Consider the following 14,771-nt stretch of genomic DNA (forward strand, 5'->3'; position numbering starts at 1 on the left):
GGTAAAAAAAATGCCCAAGAATGGTCAAATGACCGTTGTGGTAGAAAGAGAGAGTCCCTTGACCTGTGTGCAGCCCGTACGGATCGCGGGTGAATGAAACGTCCAGCGATGAATCAGCGGTTTGTGGGCAATGTGAACAGCCTAGGGAAGAGTGAGCTCACGTAACGTGTGAAAGGAATGCTAGGCAAACAAAGTAATTGATTATTGTTGGAGAGATGCTCAATGAACAAAATCAGTTGACCCGCAGTTAAAGGAATGTGTAAATCAGTCTACCAATAGTCCCTACGCAATGGGAAGACGCCAACAGCAAGTAAATGTTGATTATGATCCATGGGAAATGAACAAACACCGGCCAACGAAAAAGTGGCATCCCAAGGAGTTGGGGATTACGATTTTAATTTTTTATATCATAAAATGATGTTAGATTTGGATCAAAAGGATTCGGGAATTTAGTTTAAAAAATAAATCAGCATATGAGCATAGGTATATTTTAAAATCGGAGTTAAATGTTTTGTATAGTTATTTAAATTAATTTTTATTTTTATTTTTTATTTTTTTAATGTAGATGAACAAAATTTTAACTTTGATGACCGATGGACACCCTTACACATAATATTGGGCTTTCTTACACATCACACTCGGTTGTAGAATGAGCCTCTCGACTCAATAACAATAATACGTGTATGCTTAAGGATAAATAAAAAAGTTTTAGACACAAGTATTCTAGATTTTTTTCCTAAAATAAAATTTTAGATAAATAAATTTAGGAAATGTGAAGATGAAAGGTTTGTCAAAATTTGCACATTAATGAAATGCATCACTTGGAGTTATTCATTCGTGGCCTAACATGGTATTGGAGTCTAGTTGTCTATCACATTGTAACTCTGTTTTGCCATTTACTCAAAAACGTCCTTAGCCCCTTTGATTGTCAAATCTATCATTATGGTTGCACTTTTCCTAAATTCTGCCTCTCAGGCCTATGACTTGTTGGGTTCTTGATTGTTTTGTGAGGGTCCATTTAAAATATTTCTACATGTTTTAATGCTCGGATACCTCTCTCCTCTCTGTGCCCTAGCCCTGTACTAGCTTGAACCAATGATTGTGCACACCATACTTGTGACTCCACACATTTTATTTGTAGACATTTTGTTTATTCTTTCTTGTGTTGGAAGGGTTTTGCATGGGTTTTGGTTTTGCGTCCTATTGGATAATGTTTTTTCTTTTCTAAGTAAAACTATTCTATTGAGATAAGCAAAATAATAATACATCGAGGCTCCGGCCTCTGCGGTGCATAACAACGTTATGTCATGACTGTCAAAAAAAGAAACTCGATTGCCCTTAGAGCGGAAACCATTCCGAGTGAGATTACAGCATAAAAACCCACCCAGGGTTCCTAGTTCAAAATCAATTAAAACATACCAAAAAGTAAAAAAAAAACAGGAGTAAAAGCCTCAAACAACAAGCTTATTAAACCTCTGTTGATCTGCAAGGCGACACCTGGTGACTAGACATATGGGTTGAGCGCACTGACCATGCAAGGGACCCCCTCGATGTCGTATGGGTTGGGATCTTCCACAATGCGACACGCGTACTCATCCTCTGCTAACGTGTCGTGCGGGATGCCACTTGTAGTTTGAATGCCTGCTCAGCTGCACTCCGCTGCATGCATGCCTGATGTGTCGTCCTGGGTGCCACCAGTAGCCTTCGTGCCACTCGCTCTGCCCTCAGCTGCATTCTCGCTTCCAGCCAGTGCCTTTCCATGTAGAATATTGATTTTCCCAGCCTTCTGCTGCTTTCCTGGTTCACTGTCGTCCCTATTCCTCTTAGCTGCCTTCTGCTTTGCACCTCTGTTCCTCTTCCCCGGTCTATAGTCGTGGGTCTGAGCATCCTGCTCAGCTTGCGAACTAGTATACTCACTGAAGGTAGCTGTGAGGGAATTCTCTGTTTGGGTAGCTGCGTTTGTGCTTTGGATTCCATGGGCCTGTGACTGCCCTCTACCACTGCACATATCAGGGTATCTTTCGAAGAAGGGACCATGGGAATGAGTGATGGAAGGGGAGGAGAATGGAGCAACAAAATCAGGGTTGGGCGTTGTGGGGGGGCGTATGCTTCCTCCTCGACTACCCCCACGTCTGCTCCGCATGCGATGTCGAGTGTGCACCATGCCTGTGATGATCTTAGGATTTGCAGGTGGGGAGGCGGAGGTTTCTTGGGGAATGAATTGGTTATGCCGAGGAAGAACAGAGGAATTCTGAGCGTGAGAGGGCTTAGTAGAATTAGCAGGCGACTCAGAGTAGGGACTAGTAGCAGAGGCCGAGTGGAAGGCGAAATGGCAAACCAGGCTTTGAGGGAAGTGAGTTCCCGGGCCTAAATCAATGCAACAGAGGAGATTGCAGTGTCTCCCCGTGGTAGTTCGAGAACTAGGTGCTCTAGCAGCCTGAGGGCAGATACATTGCAGAGGCAGAGGATAATGGACAGGAGCAGTGGTATGGTTATCACCAGAGGTCATCTTTACCTGATAGGTTGAAGACGACGCCCACTTGAATGCCATTTATGGCTGGTGTTAATGTCACTTTTAGACTGCTATGCCGGGTTACGGAGGGCCATGTGGTATGGCCACATGTCGTCCTGTTCCACGACCACCTTACTGTCTTTGCTGGGCACCCGCATCCAGGATCCTATCGGATAATGTTAGAATCGGAGAGTACACTTTATTACACAACAAAATTGTGCTAAGCCATTTGTAATTAACCAAATAATGTTATACATATAAATACATGAATGTTATCTCAAGATACACATGTTATCTTGGACACACCACTAACTAATTGAGAGAATATCTCAACCATACACCAACCTATGAAGCATCAAGTTGGAGAGAATCTTTTGAATCTAACTAGACCTAAGAACCTCATAAAGATTACAAATTAGATCTACGTAAAGAGCCAACTTTACCTAATAAGGACTAAATATCCCAACAATGAAATATGATGACACATTAGACAAGTAGGAGTTACACACTCCAACAAATACAACCACTACTATGGTCCAGAGAGTCTCGAGGCTATTCTCGCTCGAGGTTTCTAACTTCCATAGGCCAATGCTAGTTATCATAGATGTTGACCTTGAGGGTTTATGAGTATCTCATACAATTCTTATCAATGGGTCAGGTTTATAATTGCATCTTTAGTTATGATGTACGCAACATTCTCTCCCTCAAGTTAATTACTTTGAGGATAGTAATATTTAATTCCATTTGCATATATTAACAATTGGACAAGTGATAAGTGAACTAATGGGTATAACGAGGACCAATCGGTCATGAATATGTGATCATGAAGCTTGTCATGGCTTCTTAAGTGATGCTATGATAAAAAAATACTCTACAATCCCTTCGTCAATACTATGTCGAAGGAATAAGATAATAATGGTGTGAACAACATAGTATATTCTAGAAACAAGGATTCAACTTCAAAAACAATAGAGACTAGTTTCTCGTCATAGAAATTCTTAATTCAATTTGAACTAAGTTGAGGATTTGACATCTAAACTTGGGCTTTTCTCTATCTTAGATTCAATTCCAATATATTTTTTAGACATTGTCATTATTTTTTAATCATATGAAATTGAAGTGAAGATTGAAATTGGAGTCAAGTTTTGGCTTTGATTCATTCCTCCTACTTGAATCACATAATACAAGCTCCAATTATCTTGGTGGACCTTCTAATCAACTGAGAGCTCGAAAAATCAATTCCCTTACATCTATTGTTGGTTTTTCTCTTACTAGAAAGGAGAACTACGAAGAATGGTTTAGAAAGATCATACACACCCTCATTTTTAACAACTTGTGGAACGAATTCTATGAAGGAGAGGAGGAAAATTCACCTACTAATCCCACATCAGAGAAAGAAATAGCCATTCGGGAGAAAAAGGCTAACAAATCCTATTCCCTAATTGTTGCATCTATAAGTAAAGAGGTGAACCATCATATAGTTTTGATTACAAATTCTTATGGTGCATTTAAGAAATTACAAGATCTATATGGCTTACCCTTAGAATTGGAGCTTGTTCAAATGATGGTGAAACTTTTCAACCTTGAGTTGAAAGATGATGATCCCTTGGCTCTAGCCTTTGAAATTGGGGCCATCATGCCTGACATAGATGTCATGCAGTGAAGATAGGCACTCCTATCATAGCTTTCATTGGCAAAGCCCTCTTTCGTACATACTCTCCCTATATTGAATCCCTATAAGCTAATAACAAACTCAAGTCCATTAATTTTGACTTTGTAGTGGAGAAAATTGTGGAACAAGAGAAACCTTTAGAGAAGAGGAAGGAAAAAACTCACTCCCCTAAATAAACAATGTGGATTGATCAGAAAGGGAATAGCTGATCACATGATTATCCTAAAGGAAGTGGCAAAAGAAGAGGAAATGGAAAAATAATTTCAAAGGCATGAGGGTAAACACCATCAAGAATAAATATCTTATCATTGTTGCATTTTTTATGGTAGAGATGGACATGATGCATCAACATATAGAATCCCATAGGAGAAAATCAAATACAATCAAAACTAGAAAGAATACAAAGGTAAAACACTAAATATAGCTAAAGGTAAAGCACATGATTATGCTCATTAAATTGTTGTCAATTGCAATATTCAGGTAACAAAAGATTTATTTCACACTTCATTTGTTTCTTGGAGAGATCCATGATTGCTTTATATAGGTGCAACTTGTCACATGGCCTTCCACAAAGACGTTTTTGAATATTTTAGTGACAACTTATATGAAATAATATATTGTGAAAATAAATGAAGTCTTAATCCCTTAAGACTTGGCACCATTAAGCTTAAACTATTTAGATTTCCTAATTTTCTTCTGCATGATTTAATCTACCTTTTAGAATAGCGAAGAAATCTATTATCCCTTGTTCACATTCACTAGAAAGGCCACTCTATCTATATAACTGATGAAAAAGTAGAAAAAACAAAGGAATTTGACACCATGGCTATCATCACTGGAGTGTAGGATGAAATAAAATTGAAGATGAAAGTGACATTTGCTCATACACATAATTCTGCATAAGTCTCTCATTATCGATGAAAATACATTGTCATCTATTCTTCGATGGAATTCTGGATTTGGGCATATTAAATAAGGAATCCTTCATTTATTGAAAAAGAGAATGGTGTTTCTGGTTTTTCTATTGTTCCTAAGAAAATGAAGAAATGTGATGATTGTGTTGAGTTCCGAAACTGCCTCTTTCTCAAGCAACTTCTTCATCCTTCTTCCTTTGCTCTTCCATGAAAATGCATCCTAAATCATCAAAAGCCATTGCATATTGTCTCAAGGAGTATATTTCAAGTGATTTTCATGTTATATTTTTATGTTTGTTATTCGGATAAGTTTTTGTTTTTAAGCTATGGAACGCAACCACATTCCGCAGCTAACTGGCTGTTTCATAGCCATATCCACGCTTTTGTAGGTTACAGGTGTTAAGAGAGGAAACAGATCATATGGGTAGCTGGGAAAAAGTCCGAGCATGGATGGTATCCTATCCATTTGACCAAGATTGATGAGGAGGACCCCAGTCAAAGGGGAGTCAACGAAATAAACCTACAACAAGCAGAACTCTATTTTTGCATGTTTCTTAGTAAATGAATTTGAGGCAGTCTCCTAAAGCCAAGGATGTCATTTTCCACCTGCACAACCATTATCTAACAACCACTATTCGTATAATTATGTTTCAAGACAACCGAAGACAAAATTTCTGGATACACTACCTGTCTACGTGTTTTCTATAGATGGCTTCTCTCTTCAAACGGTTGTGTGTTTTTCCTATAAATATCAGCGTTTGGAACGCAGAACAAGTTCATGTTTTTGCTGATGTAATAGTGCAATTTCCGCTTGTAGCTTGAGACACTCAGTGCTCTATTTTTAATATAAAACTCTATTTTTCTAATGGATACCTGAAGTGTGTGAAGTGTTGATTCTGTGTTGCTAGTCCTAGACCTTGCAGAGGGCCCCTCCGTTGTCAAGGGTATATTTTCATTTTTGTACATTTTCATTTGTTGTATTTTTTTGTTTAGTTGTATATTTACTGTGTTTTTATCATGTTCATAATTGTTTCTTAACACTATGTTTATTGCAGCTAGTGTCATTTGTTTCCACTAACTCAAGATATTTGCATTCCAGAGTAGAGTAGTTCTTTAGTTTCCATTATTTTCTAGCTTCTTAGCTGTAGTTTTTAAATTGTTGTTAGAAGCATAATTAGATTTATTTCTTCTACTATTCCTTAGTTCTTAGTTTTTTAAATTTAAGTTGTTAATGCCTTTTTCTCATTAGTGTAGTCACTCATGATATAAACAAATTTTTCCAAAGCTTTTCGTTGAAGGTTAATCCTTAAACTAAATGGTGAGATGTTGAGTTTATGAATGAGACTTCTTGCTGTTCATTAGTTTTTGAGTCAAGTTGTTTAATGCCTTTTTCTTATTAGTGTAGTCACTCATGATATAAATGAATGTTTCCAAAAGCCTTTCGTTGATGGTTAATCCTCAAACTTAACGGTGAGATGTTGAGTTTATGAATGATACTTCTTGTTGTTCACTAGTTTTTGAGTCAAGTTGTTTAATGCCTTTTTCTTATTAGTGTAGTCACTCATGATATAAATGAATGTTTCCAAAAGCCCTTCGTTGATGGTTAGTCTGCAAACTCAATGGTGAAATGTTGTAATTATAAATGAGTCTTTCATTATAATTGTTGTTCATTAGTTCTTGGGTTAAGTAGTCCAATGCCATTTTGTTATCAATTTAGAAACTCATGATTTAAATGGATATTTCCGAAAGCCCTTCGTTGATGGTTGAACCTAAGACTAAGTGGTGAAATGTTCTATTTATGACTGAGTTTTTCCTTGCATTCTCATGTTTACTTCTTTTAGAATGATGAAGAATGAAATCTCTCAAATGTGGCTATCATAAGGAGTTATTTCTCCCTAAATTATATATTAGAGTGATAACAATACTACATTTAGTTTTGCTTTCACAAATAGAATAGTTGCAATTTCATTTTTGTTTCTTTCCCTTAGTCTAATTGCAGTTCCATATTTAGTAGTTCATTAAGCTTTAGTTTTGCAAGTAGACTAGATAGCAGAAGCAGTTTTGTCTCTAGTATTTCATTTTCGGTTTATTGAGATAGTTGCAATTCCATTTTCTCACTTAATTTTTGGTTTTGTAATTAAGTAGACAATAGTTTTAAGAGTCTTTTCAACTCATGATTTGGGAAAAACTACAATAGCAAGAAGAGAAGCTCTGTTTTCACCTTCTTGCTTAAAAACTTTACTTCCAAATTTGGCCTAAAAGCACTTTTAACTCTTACTTCATTTCTCTAGGTTCTTAGCAGCAGTAGATTGAGATTTTTATTACATTACAGAAGGAATCAAAAGAAAAAAAACCCCAAAACAAACATAAAATTAAAAATAGTGAGGTAAGAAAGGGTCATCTAGCACATATAGTGCACTACACTTCATCAATTTACGATACCCGGATTGATAATTTATGTAGCAATTTAGGACACTAAATTGACTAAAAATTTTGGCGATGTTGCTGGGGAAGTGTAACTAGGTAGCCTTACTTCTTACATTCATAAAAAAAATAAATCAAAAACAACAAAACAAAACAATGACATGCATAGAGAAAGAGATTCTAGGGGTAGATTTATAGCTAGGGGCAGAAGTTCGATTTTCACAACTCCACCTACTCCACCAAGAGTTAGAAAGGACACACCTCCATCCCAGATTCATACTCCCAGTCTTAGGATTCCTAGAATTCAAGGGGCAACAACTGAGTTAGAAGATTCTCCCACTTCATCTACTAAACTAGAGCTAGGAGAGGAAACCTTCTTCACCTCTATAGGAGATCCTATTGTAGTTGAAGAAGTAGGAATACCTAGAGAAGAAGAAGAAGTAGAAACTCTCTCATAAACCATTAGTAGAAGAACCACAAGATTCTGAGGATCATGGCAGAAGAAGAAAAAGACAGAGAATTCTCACTATTTGGAGGAGGGGGTAGAGGGAGAGGTAGAGGAGTCAATGGAGGAGGTAGAGGTAACAATGGAGGAGGTAGAGGAAATAGGGAAGGATATAACTCATTTGGATTCCCTATAGTAGATGAGGAAACACATACAACAATGAAAAACATTTCACCATCTATCCTCCCAAACTTTTATGGGTTGAGAAGTGAGGATCCTAAAACATTTTTGTTTGAGTTTGAAGTCTTATGCCGAACCTATGACTATCTAGAAGACTCTAAAAAACTCAAATTGTTCCCTTCAACACTAAAAGGGGCTGCTTTGAAATGGTTTATAGGGTTAGCCACTCAATCCATTAGAATATGGAATGATATGAAACATGCATTTTTGGATAGATACTTGGATTATTGTATGCCTACCAATCATAAGGATGACGTGTTCAAAATGATGCAAAAGGAAGATGAAAACTTAGAGGATTTGCTTGAGAGGTTTAACTACAATTTGATAAGAGCAAAAATGAACAATTTAGATGAAGAAACTTTGAAAGCTTTTTTGTTGAAGGCCATTAGAGATGAATAGATAGATATCCTTAGCATGATGGGGAAGGGAGACATCTCTCAACTTCCATTGAGTGACATAGAAGAACTATGTGTCCATCTCTCAAGAGGGAAATCTAAAACTGGGAAAGGACCAAGAGATCCTTCTCTTATTAGAGCGCAACTCGATCTGTAAGTAGGGCAGAAATTGGTAATATGCTTGATGAATTTAAAACTGATATTTTAGGGAGCCTTAGTGAGTAGCTAGACACCCTCAAAATCCAAAAAAAACAGAAAACAGACGCTGATGATTTGGCCATCTTTTGTCCAAAATGCAGAAAGAAACATGCTCTAAGGGAATGCCCTTTAGATGAAAAAATTGTAGAAACTTGTATGATTTGTTCAGAAAGTCATGAGACCAAGGGTTGTCCTTCAATCCTAGGTCTTAAGGCTACCTTTCAAGAGGATGTAGTCCAAAATTCTATAGAAACTCTTTGTTTTGTTGCAAGAAGACCTTGGCAAGGGCCACAAAATCCAATATTTAACAATCCAATGAATTTTCAGCCCCCACCAAACTAGAATTCTTAGCAGCAACCTTGGCCTCAAACTCAATCTCAGTATCAATCTCAACAATGGGGACAAGGGGTACAAAATCCTTATGGGAGATTTGCTCAATATTATCAATATCCTCCATCTTATCAGAGCTATCCTCCCCCACAAAATCAACAGCAAAATCAACAACCACAACTTCCAAATCAAAGCCCTCACCTTTCATTGCCATTTCCACAAAAAAGTCAAAATCCTCAACTGTTACTTCCATTTCAACAAAAGCCAAATCAACTACCAGCCCAACCATTTCCAAACCCCAATAATAAAAAACCTTAGAATGCTTATATGGTAGAAGGCTAACGATTTCCTACTTACATGATTGTTCCTCTATATCTTAATGATGTTCAACTTAGATCTGGTAGGATATTAGACAAGGAAAACCCTTCTATAGATATTCAATAACAAGATGCTTCTGAGGAGGATTCTCTTAAAGTCAATAAAAGTTTTGAGGTAACATCCCTTCAAGACCAAAACATTCAAAAAGAAAAACAAAAAAAGTCAATAAACACAACTCCTATAATTGAGCAACCTGCATCTACTTCTACACCTCCTTTTCTTGAAAGATTACAAATTGATAGAGGAGTGGAAAAACAGATCTTGTTGCCCAATTATGACTTTCTAGATGAATTGAAGAATGTTTGTATCAAGATTCCTTTGTTACAAGCCATTAGAGAAATTCCTATTCTAGCAAAAACAATAAAGGAGTCGAGCATCAAAAGGCCAGGAAGAAAACCAAGAGACACAAAAAGAATTCACCTGGTAGGAAAAATAACAGATATCATGATGGGAAAGATTGCCATGCAGAAATATGTGGATGCAGGAAGTCCAATTGTCAAGACACACATAAATGGGATTGAAATTCCAAACACATTGATTGACTTAGGGGCAACAATAAACATTATGAGTAGACAAACTATGGAACAGCTTAAACTTCCTAATCTTCTTTACACACCTGCCTTACTAAAACTTGCAGATAGATCCGTAATCAAACCAGATGGTGTTCTAGAAGGAATTTCAGTCTCCTTAGATTCTTGGGAATATCCTATTGATTTCATGATTTTAACTCCCAAGAATAATCTAGGAGGACACCCACTTATCTTAGGAAGACCTTGGCTGGCCACAGCTGATTCTTTTATTAGTTTTATATCTAGTGACATGTACATTTCTGATGGTAGTTCAAAAAAGAAATTTACTTTGTATCCTCCAGCAAAAGAAATCATAGAAATAGATGACAAGGAATGGATCGATGATGAAGGTGTTATACAACCTATCTTTACTATATCAGAAATTAGTGTGGATAGTCAAATTTTGAACACATTAGAAAATTTTGAAACATCTTCAGAATATGATCATTCACAATTTCAAGTAAAATCTAATGTCGGATACTTTTCATCTAGGCAGATGTCTCTCTATTCTTTGAAAGAGTTTGGTAGCTCTACAATTGAAATTTTTCCAGGTAGAACATTGAACATAAACAAAAACTTGGAGAAATTACAACAAGAGGAGCTAACCAAGATCTTACAAAAGCATTCTGCTACATTTGCATGGGAGTATACAGACATGAAAGGTATTGACCCTAAGACTTGTATCCATCATATCTATATTGAGGAAAACAATACACCAATCAGACAAACTCAGAGAAGAATGAATCCAAATCTTATGAAGATTGTGAAAGAAGAGCTCCAAAAATTACTCAATGTACACTTCATTTACCCAGTCTCAGATAGCCAATGGGTTTCTCCTTTGGTAATTGTGCGTAAAAAGAATGGTAAATGGAGGGTGTGCATTGATTACAAAGAATTGAATAAAGAAACCTTGAAAGATCACTTTCTTTTGCCCTTTATAGATTAGGTATTAGATACATTAGCAGGTAAAAAGTACTTTTCATTTTTGGATGGTTTTAGTGGTTATAATCAAATTCAGGTAGCACCTGAGGATCAGGATAAGACCACATTTACTTGTCCATGGGGAGGTTTTTCCTACCGAGTGCTTCCATTTGGATTATGTAATGCACCCGCAACACCCAAAGAGCAGTGCTAGGAATTTTTTCTGATCTAATACATGATTGTGTAGAGGTATATATGGATGATTTTACAGTCTATGGTGATACATTTGAAGAAGCCTTGGAAAATTTGGAAAATGTCCTTAAAATATGTAAAGAAACAAACCTTTCACTAAGCCATGAAAAATGCTTTATGATGTTTACAGAAGGTATTGTTTTAGGACATCACATTTCAGGAGATGGGATTAAAGTAGACAAATCTAAAGTTGAAGTCATCTCTAAGTTACCAATTCCAAATTGCCAGAAAGATGTTAGGAGTTTTCTAGGATTTACAGGATATTACATAAGGTTTATAAAAAACTTTACCAAAGTAGCATCTCCACTCCTCAAATTTCTTACAAAAGATTGTGAATTCAAGTGGAATCCTGATTTCCAACTAGCATTTGAAACCTTGAAAGAAAAAATATCTGAAGCACCTATCTTAAGGGGACCAAATTGGAAACTTCCTTTCCATATTCTACAGATGCTTCAGACACAGCTCTAGGAGCTGTATTGGGACAAAAAGATTTGATTCCTTATTCCATTTACTACACAAGTAAAAATTTTACTCCCACTGAGTGTTGAATTATATTGTGACTGAAAAAGTGTTCTTAGCTGTTGTTCATGCAATTAACAAGTTTAGACATTATATAACAGGATATGAAACTTTTGTTCATACAGATCACTCTGCAATTAGATATTTGATGAATAAACCTATTACTAATAGCAAAGTTACAAGATGACTTTTACTTTTGCAAGAATTCAATATTACTGTGCTAGACAGACCTGGAAAACAAAACACAGTGGTTGATTTCTTGTCCAGGATTAAGAATATCAAAGAAGACTCTACGGTTGAGGATAAGTTCCCCGATGAATATCTATTTGCAGTAACTACTCAAATTCCTTGGTTTGCAGATTTTGCTAACTATTTGGTTACAGGGAAGTTACCTTCACATTTATTTCCTAGAGAGAAAAGAAAGATTATTCAAAATAGTGCAAGATATTCATGGATGTTTAACGAATTTTATAAAACAGGGCCAGATCTTATGATTAGAATGTGTGTCAGGAAAGATGAAATGCCTGATATTCTCAAAGCATGTCGTGATGAGCCATGTGGTTGATACTTTGCTGATAAGAGGACATCCTATAAAATCCTTTATTTAGGATATTATTGGCCATCCATCTTCAGAGATGGTAAAGAATATGTCAGAAGGTGCAACAAATGCCAAAGAGTAGGGAAACATGCTCCATCAAATGAAATGCCATTACAATCTCAGGTACCTATCGAACCCTTTGAAAAATGAGCTTTAGACTTTATTGGACCTATTAATCCTCCATCCAAGCAAAAAAATTATATATTGGTATGCACTGATTATGTCACCAAATGGGTGGAAGCCAGAGCATTACTTTTTGCTAACGAAAATTTTGTAGTTAGTTTTCTTTTTGAGGATATTTTTACTCGCATTGGTGTTCCAAGAGAAATTGTGACAGATCAGGGAATTCAATTCACATCCAAAATGATTGAGGGGCTTATGGAAGAGTACAAGATCAAGCATAGGAAATCCACTCCCTATCATCCATAAGCAAATGGTGAAGTGGAATCTACAAATAAAGTGATTGAAGGAATCCTCAGCAAGACTGTGCATCTACGTAAAAGAGATTGGGCAGAAAGGCTTCCTGAAGCCTTGTGGGTCTATAGAACTACATGGAGGAACACAACAGGACATACACCTTATGAACTTGTTTATGGAAAGCAATTCATGTTCCCCATTGAGTTCGAAGTCAAAACTTTCAAGATGGAGGTCAAGTTGGGGATGGATTTGTCAGAAGCTCAAAAGAATAGACTGGAGCAATTAAATGAACTTGATGAAATTAGACAAGAATCTGTTCAAAGGACTGGTCTAGTTTAACAACAGAGAGCTAAGTGGCATGACAAGTAAATTAGGGACAAAAGGTTTCAAGATGGAGATTGGGCATTGCTATTTGATTCAAAGTTTAAGGATTTTCAAGGAAAGTTTCAAACTCATTGGCTTGGGCCATATGAGATTGAAATTTTTTTCAGTAATGGAGTAGTAAGAATCATAACAATAGATGAGAATCAAACTCCTCTCCTTGTGAATGGCATAGGTTGAAGGCTTATCAAAAGCCAATCTCAAAAGAGGAGTTTATCAAGATCTTTCAAAATAATTCTGAAATGAAGTTGGTGAAGAAGAATCCTTCTTCTCCACCAACTTAGTCTTTGATCTTTTCATCAACTAAAAAAAAAAGAAAAAAGAAAAGAAAAAAAGAAAAAAAGAAAAAAAGAAAAAAAGTATAAGGTTGAAAACCAATCATTGATTGGCATCCTTATACAGAAAATACAGGGTGAAAATCAGAATACTTTGACACCCTATATTTTCCAAAAAAAAGGTGACTCATTGTACATTCTGAAAATTCATGGTTTACTTCAGTTCATTCTGTTTTATTTTTGCAAGTTTCACTCCACTCCACCACCACCAATAAAGTTTTCTGCTTCAGCATTTCTTCCATATCCATTTTTCATTTCCATTCTGCCATATTTCATCCCCACAGTCATCTCCATTTTTCATTCATTCATAAAGTCATATTTATTCACTGTTTTACATTCCGCAGCTATTCCAGTTTCATAGCTAATCATGTTCTCCAGCCAATCTGACTCCGTAGTAACAGTTTGATCATTATCTCAAAAAAATAGAAAGGCCAGTTCATAATAAATTTCATATGCAGGTATTGGAGGAGAAATCAACTTTTAAACAAACATCAATACCTAAGCACCTGAAAAATCAAAACAACAAAAGGCTAGCAAATGGAAAGGTATGGTTCTAGAGGTGACAATAAAAACCTATTTCAAATAGCAATATAAAACATAAGTTATATAATTTGAATAATCACACTACTCCTTGACTTGTCATTATGCGATTTGATTGTTGTAACTACTCCACCATGCATTCCGACTTAATGCTTAACGGTCTCATGATTTGATCTCTAACTCTAACTCGTACTTCACTGTACTTCTTCGTTACACCTATTTAACGACTAATAATGTGACTTAACCTAGTTGTATACGACTCTTTACATCCCTACTGTTCCTTTATTATACCAAGTTTCTTGTTTTTTTACTCTCACAGCCTTCTTATGTGTACGAGCACTCAGATTATTCATTCAGGTTTCGGTTCTCTTTATGTATAAGTAATGCTCTATTTCCATGCAGTCTACATGTACAGCACCACCAATCCTTACATCCTCCGCAATTTTTTCATGCATACGGTTTCCCCGCTTCATATACCCTCTATGTTCCTTTCCCATATCCATTGTTTTCTTTCGACAATACTTTGATATTCCATTCCTGTCTCTGTAACTGTTTTTCTTCCATATACCACTATTGTTTACAGAGTTTTCTACACGTAGACAATGAAGAAAAGTGGAGAAAAGAGTAATGGGTTCCATTGTAAGAATAGAACCTATATGAGTGAAATATATGGAGGGATATCCTTAGTTGAAAGGGATGTTTAAGAAAGCTAGCTGGTTGAGTTTTATTGA

The sequence above is a fragment of the Pinus tabuliformis genome, chromosome 5_2 (genome assembly GCF_031772625.1).
Source record: "Pinus tabuliformis cultivar Carrire ecotype Pingquan chromosome 5_2, CPIR1, whole genome shotgun sequence".
NCBI lineage: Eukaryota > Viridiplantae > Streptophyta > Pinopsida > Pinales > Pinaceae > Pinus > Pinus tabuliformis.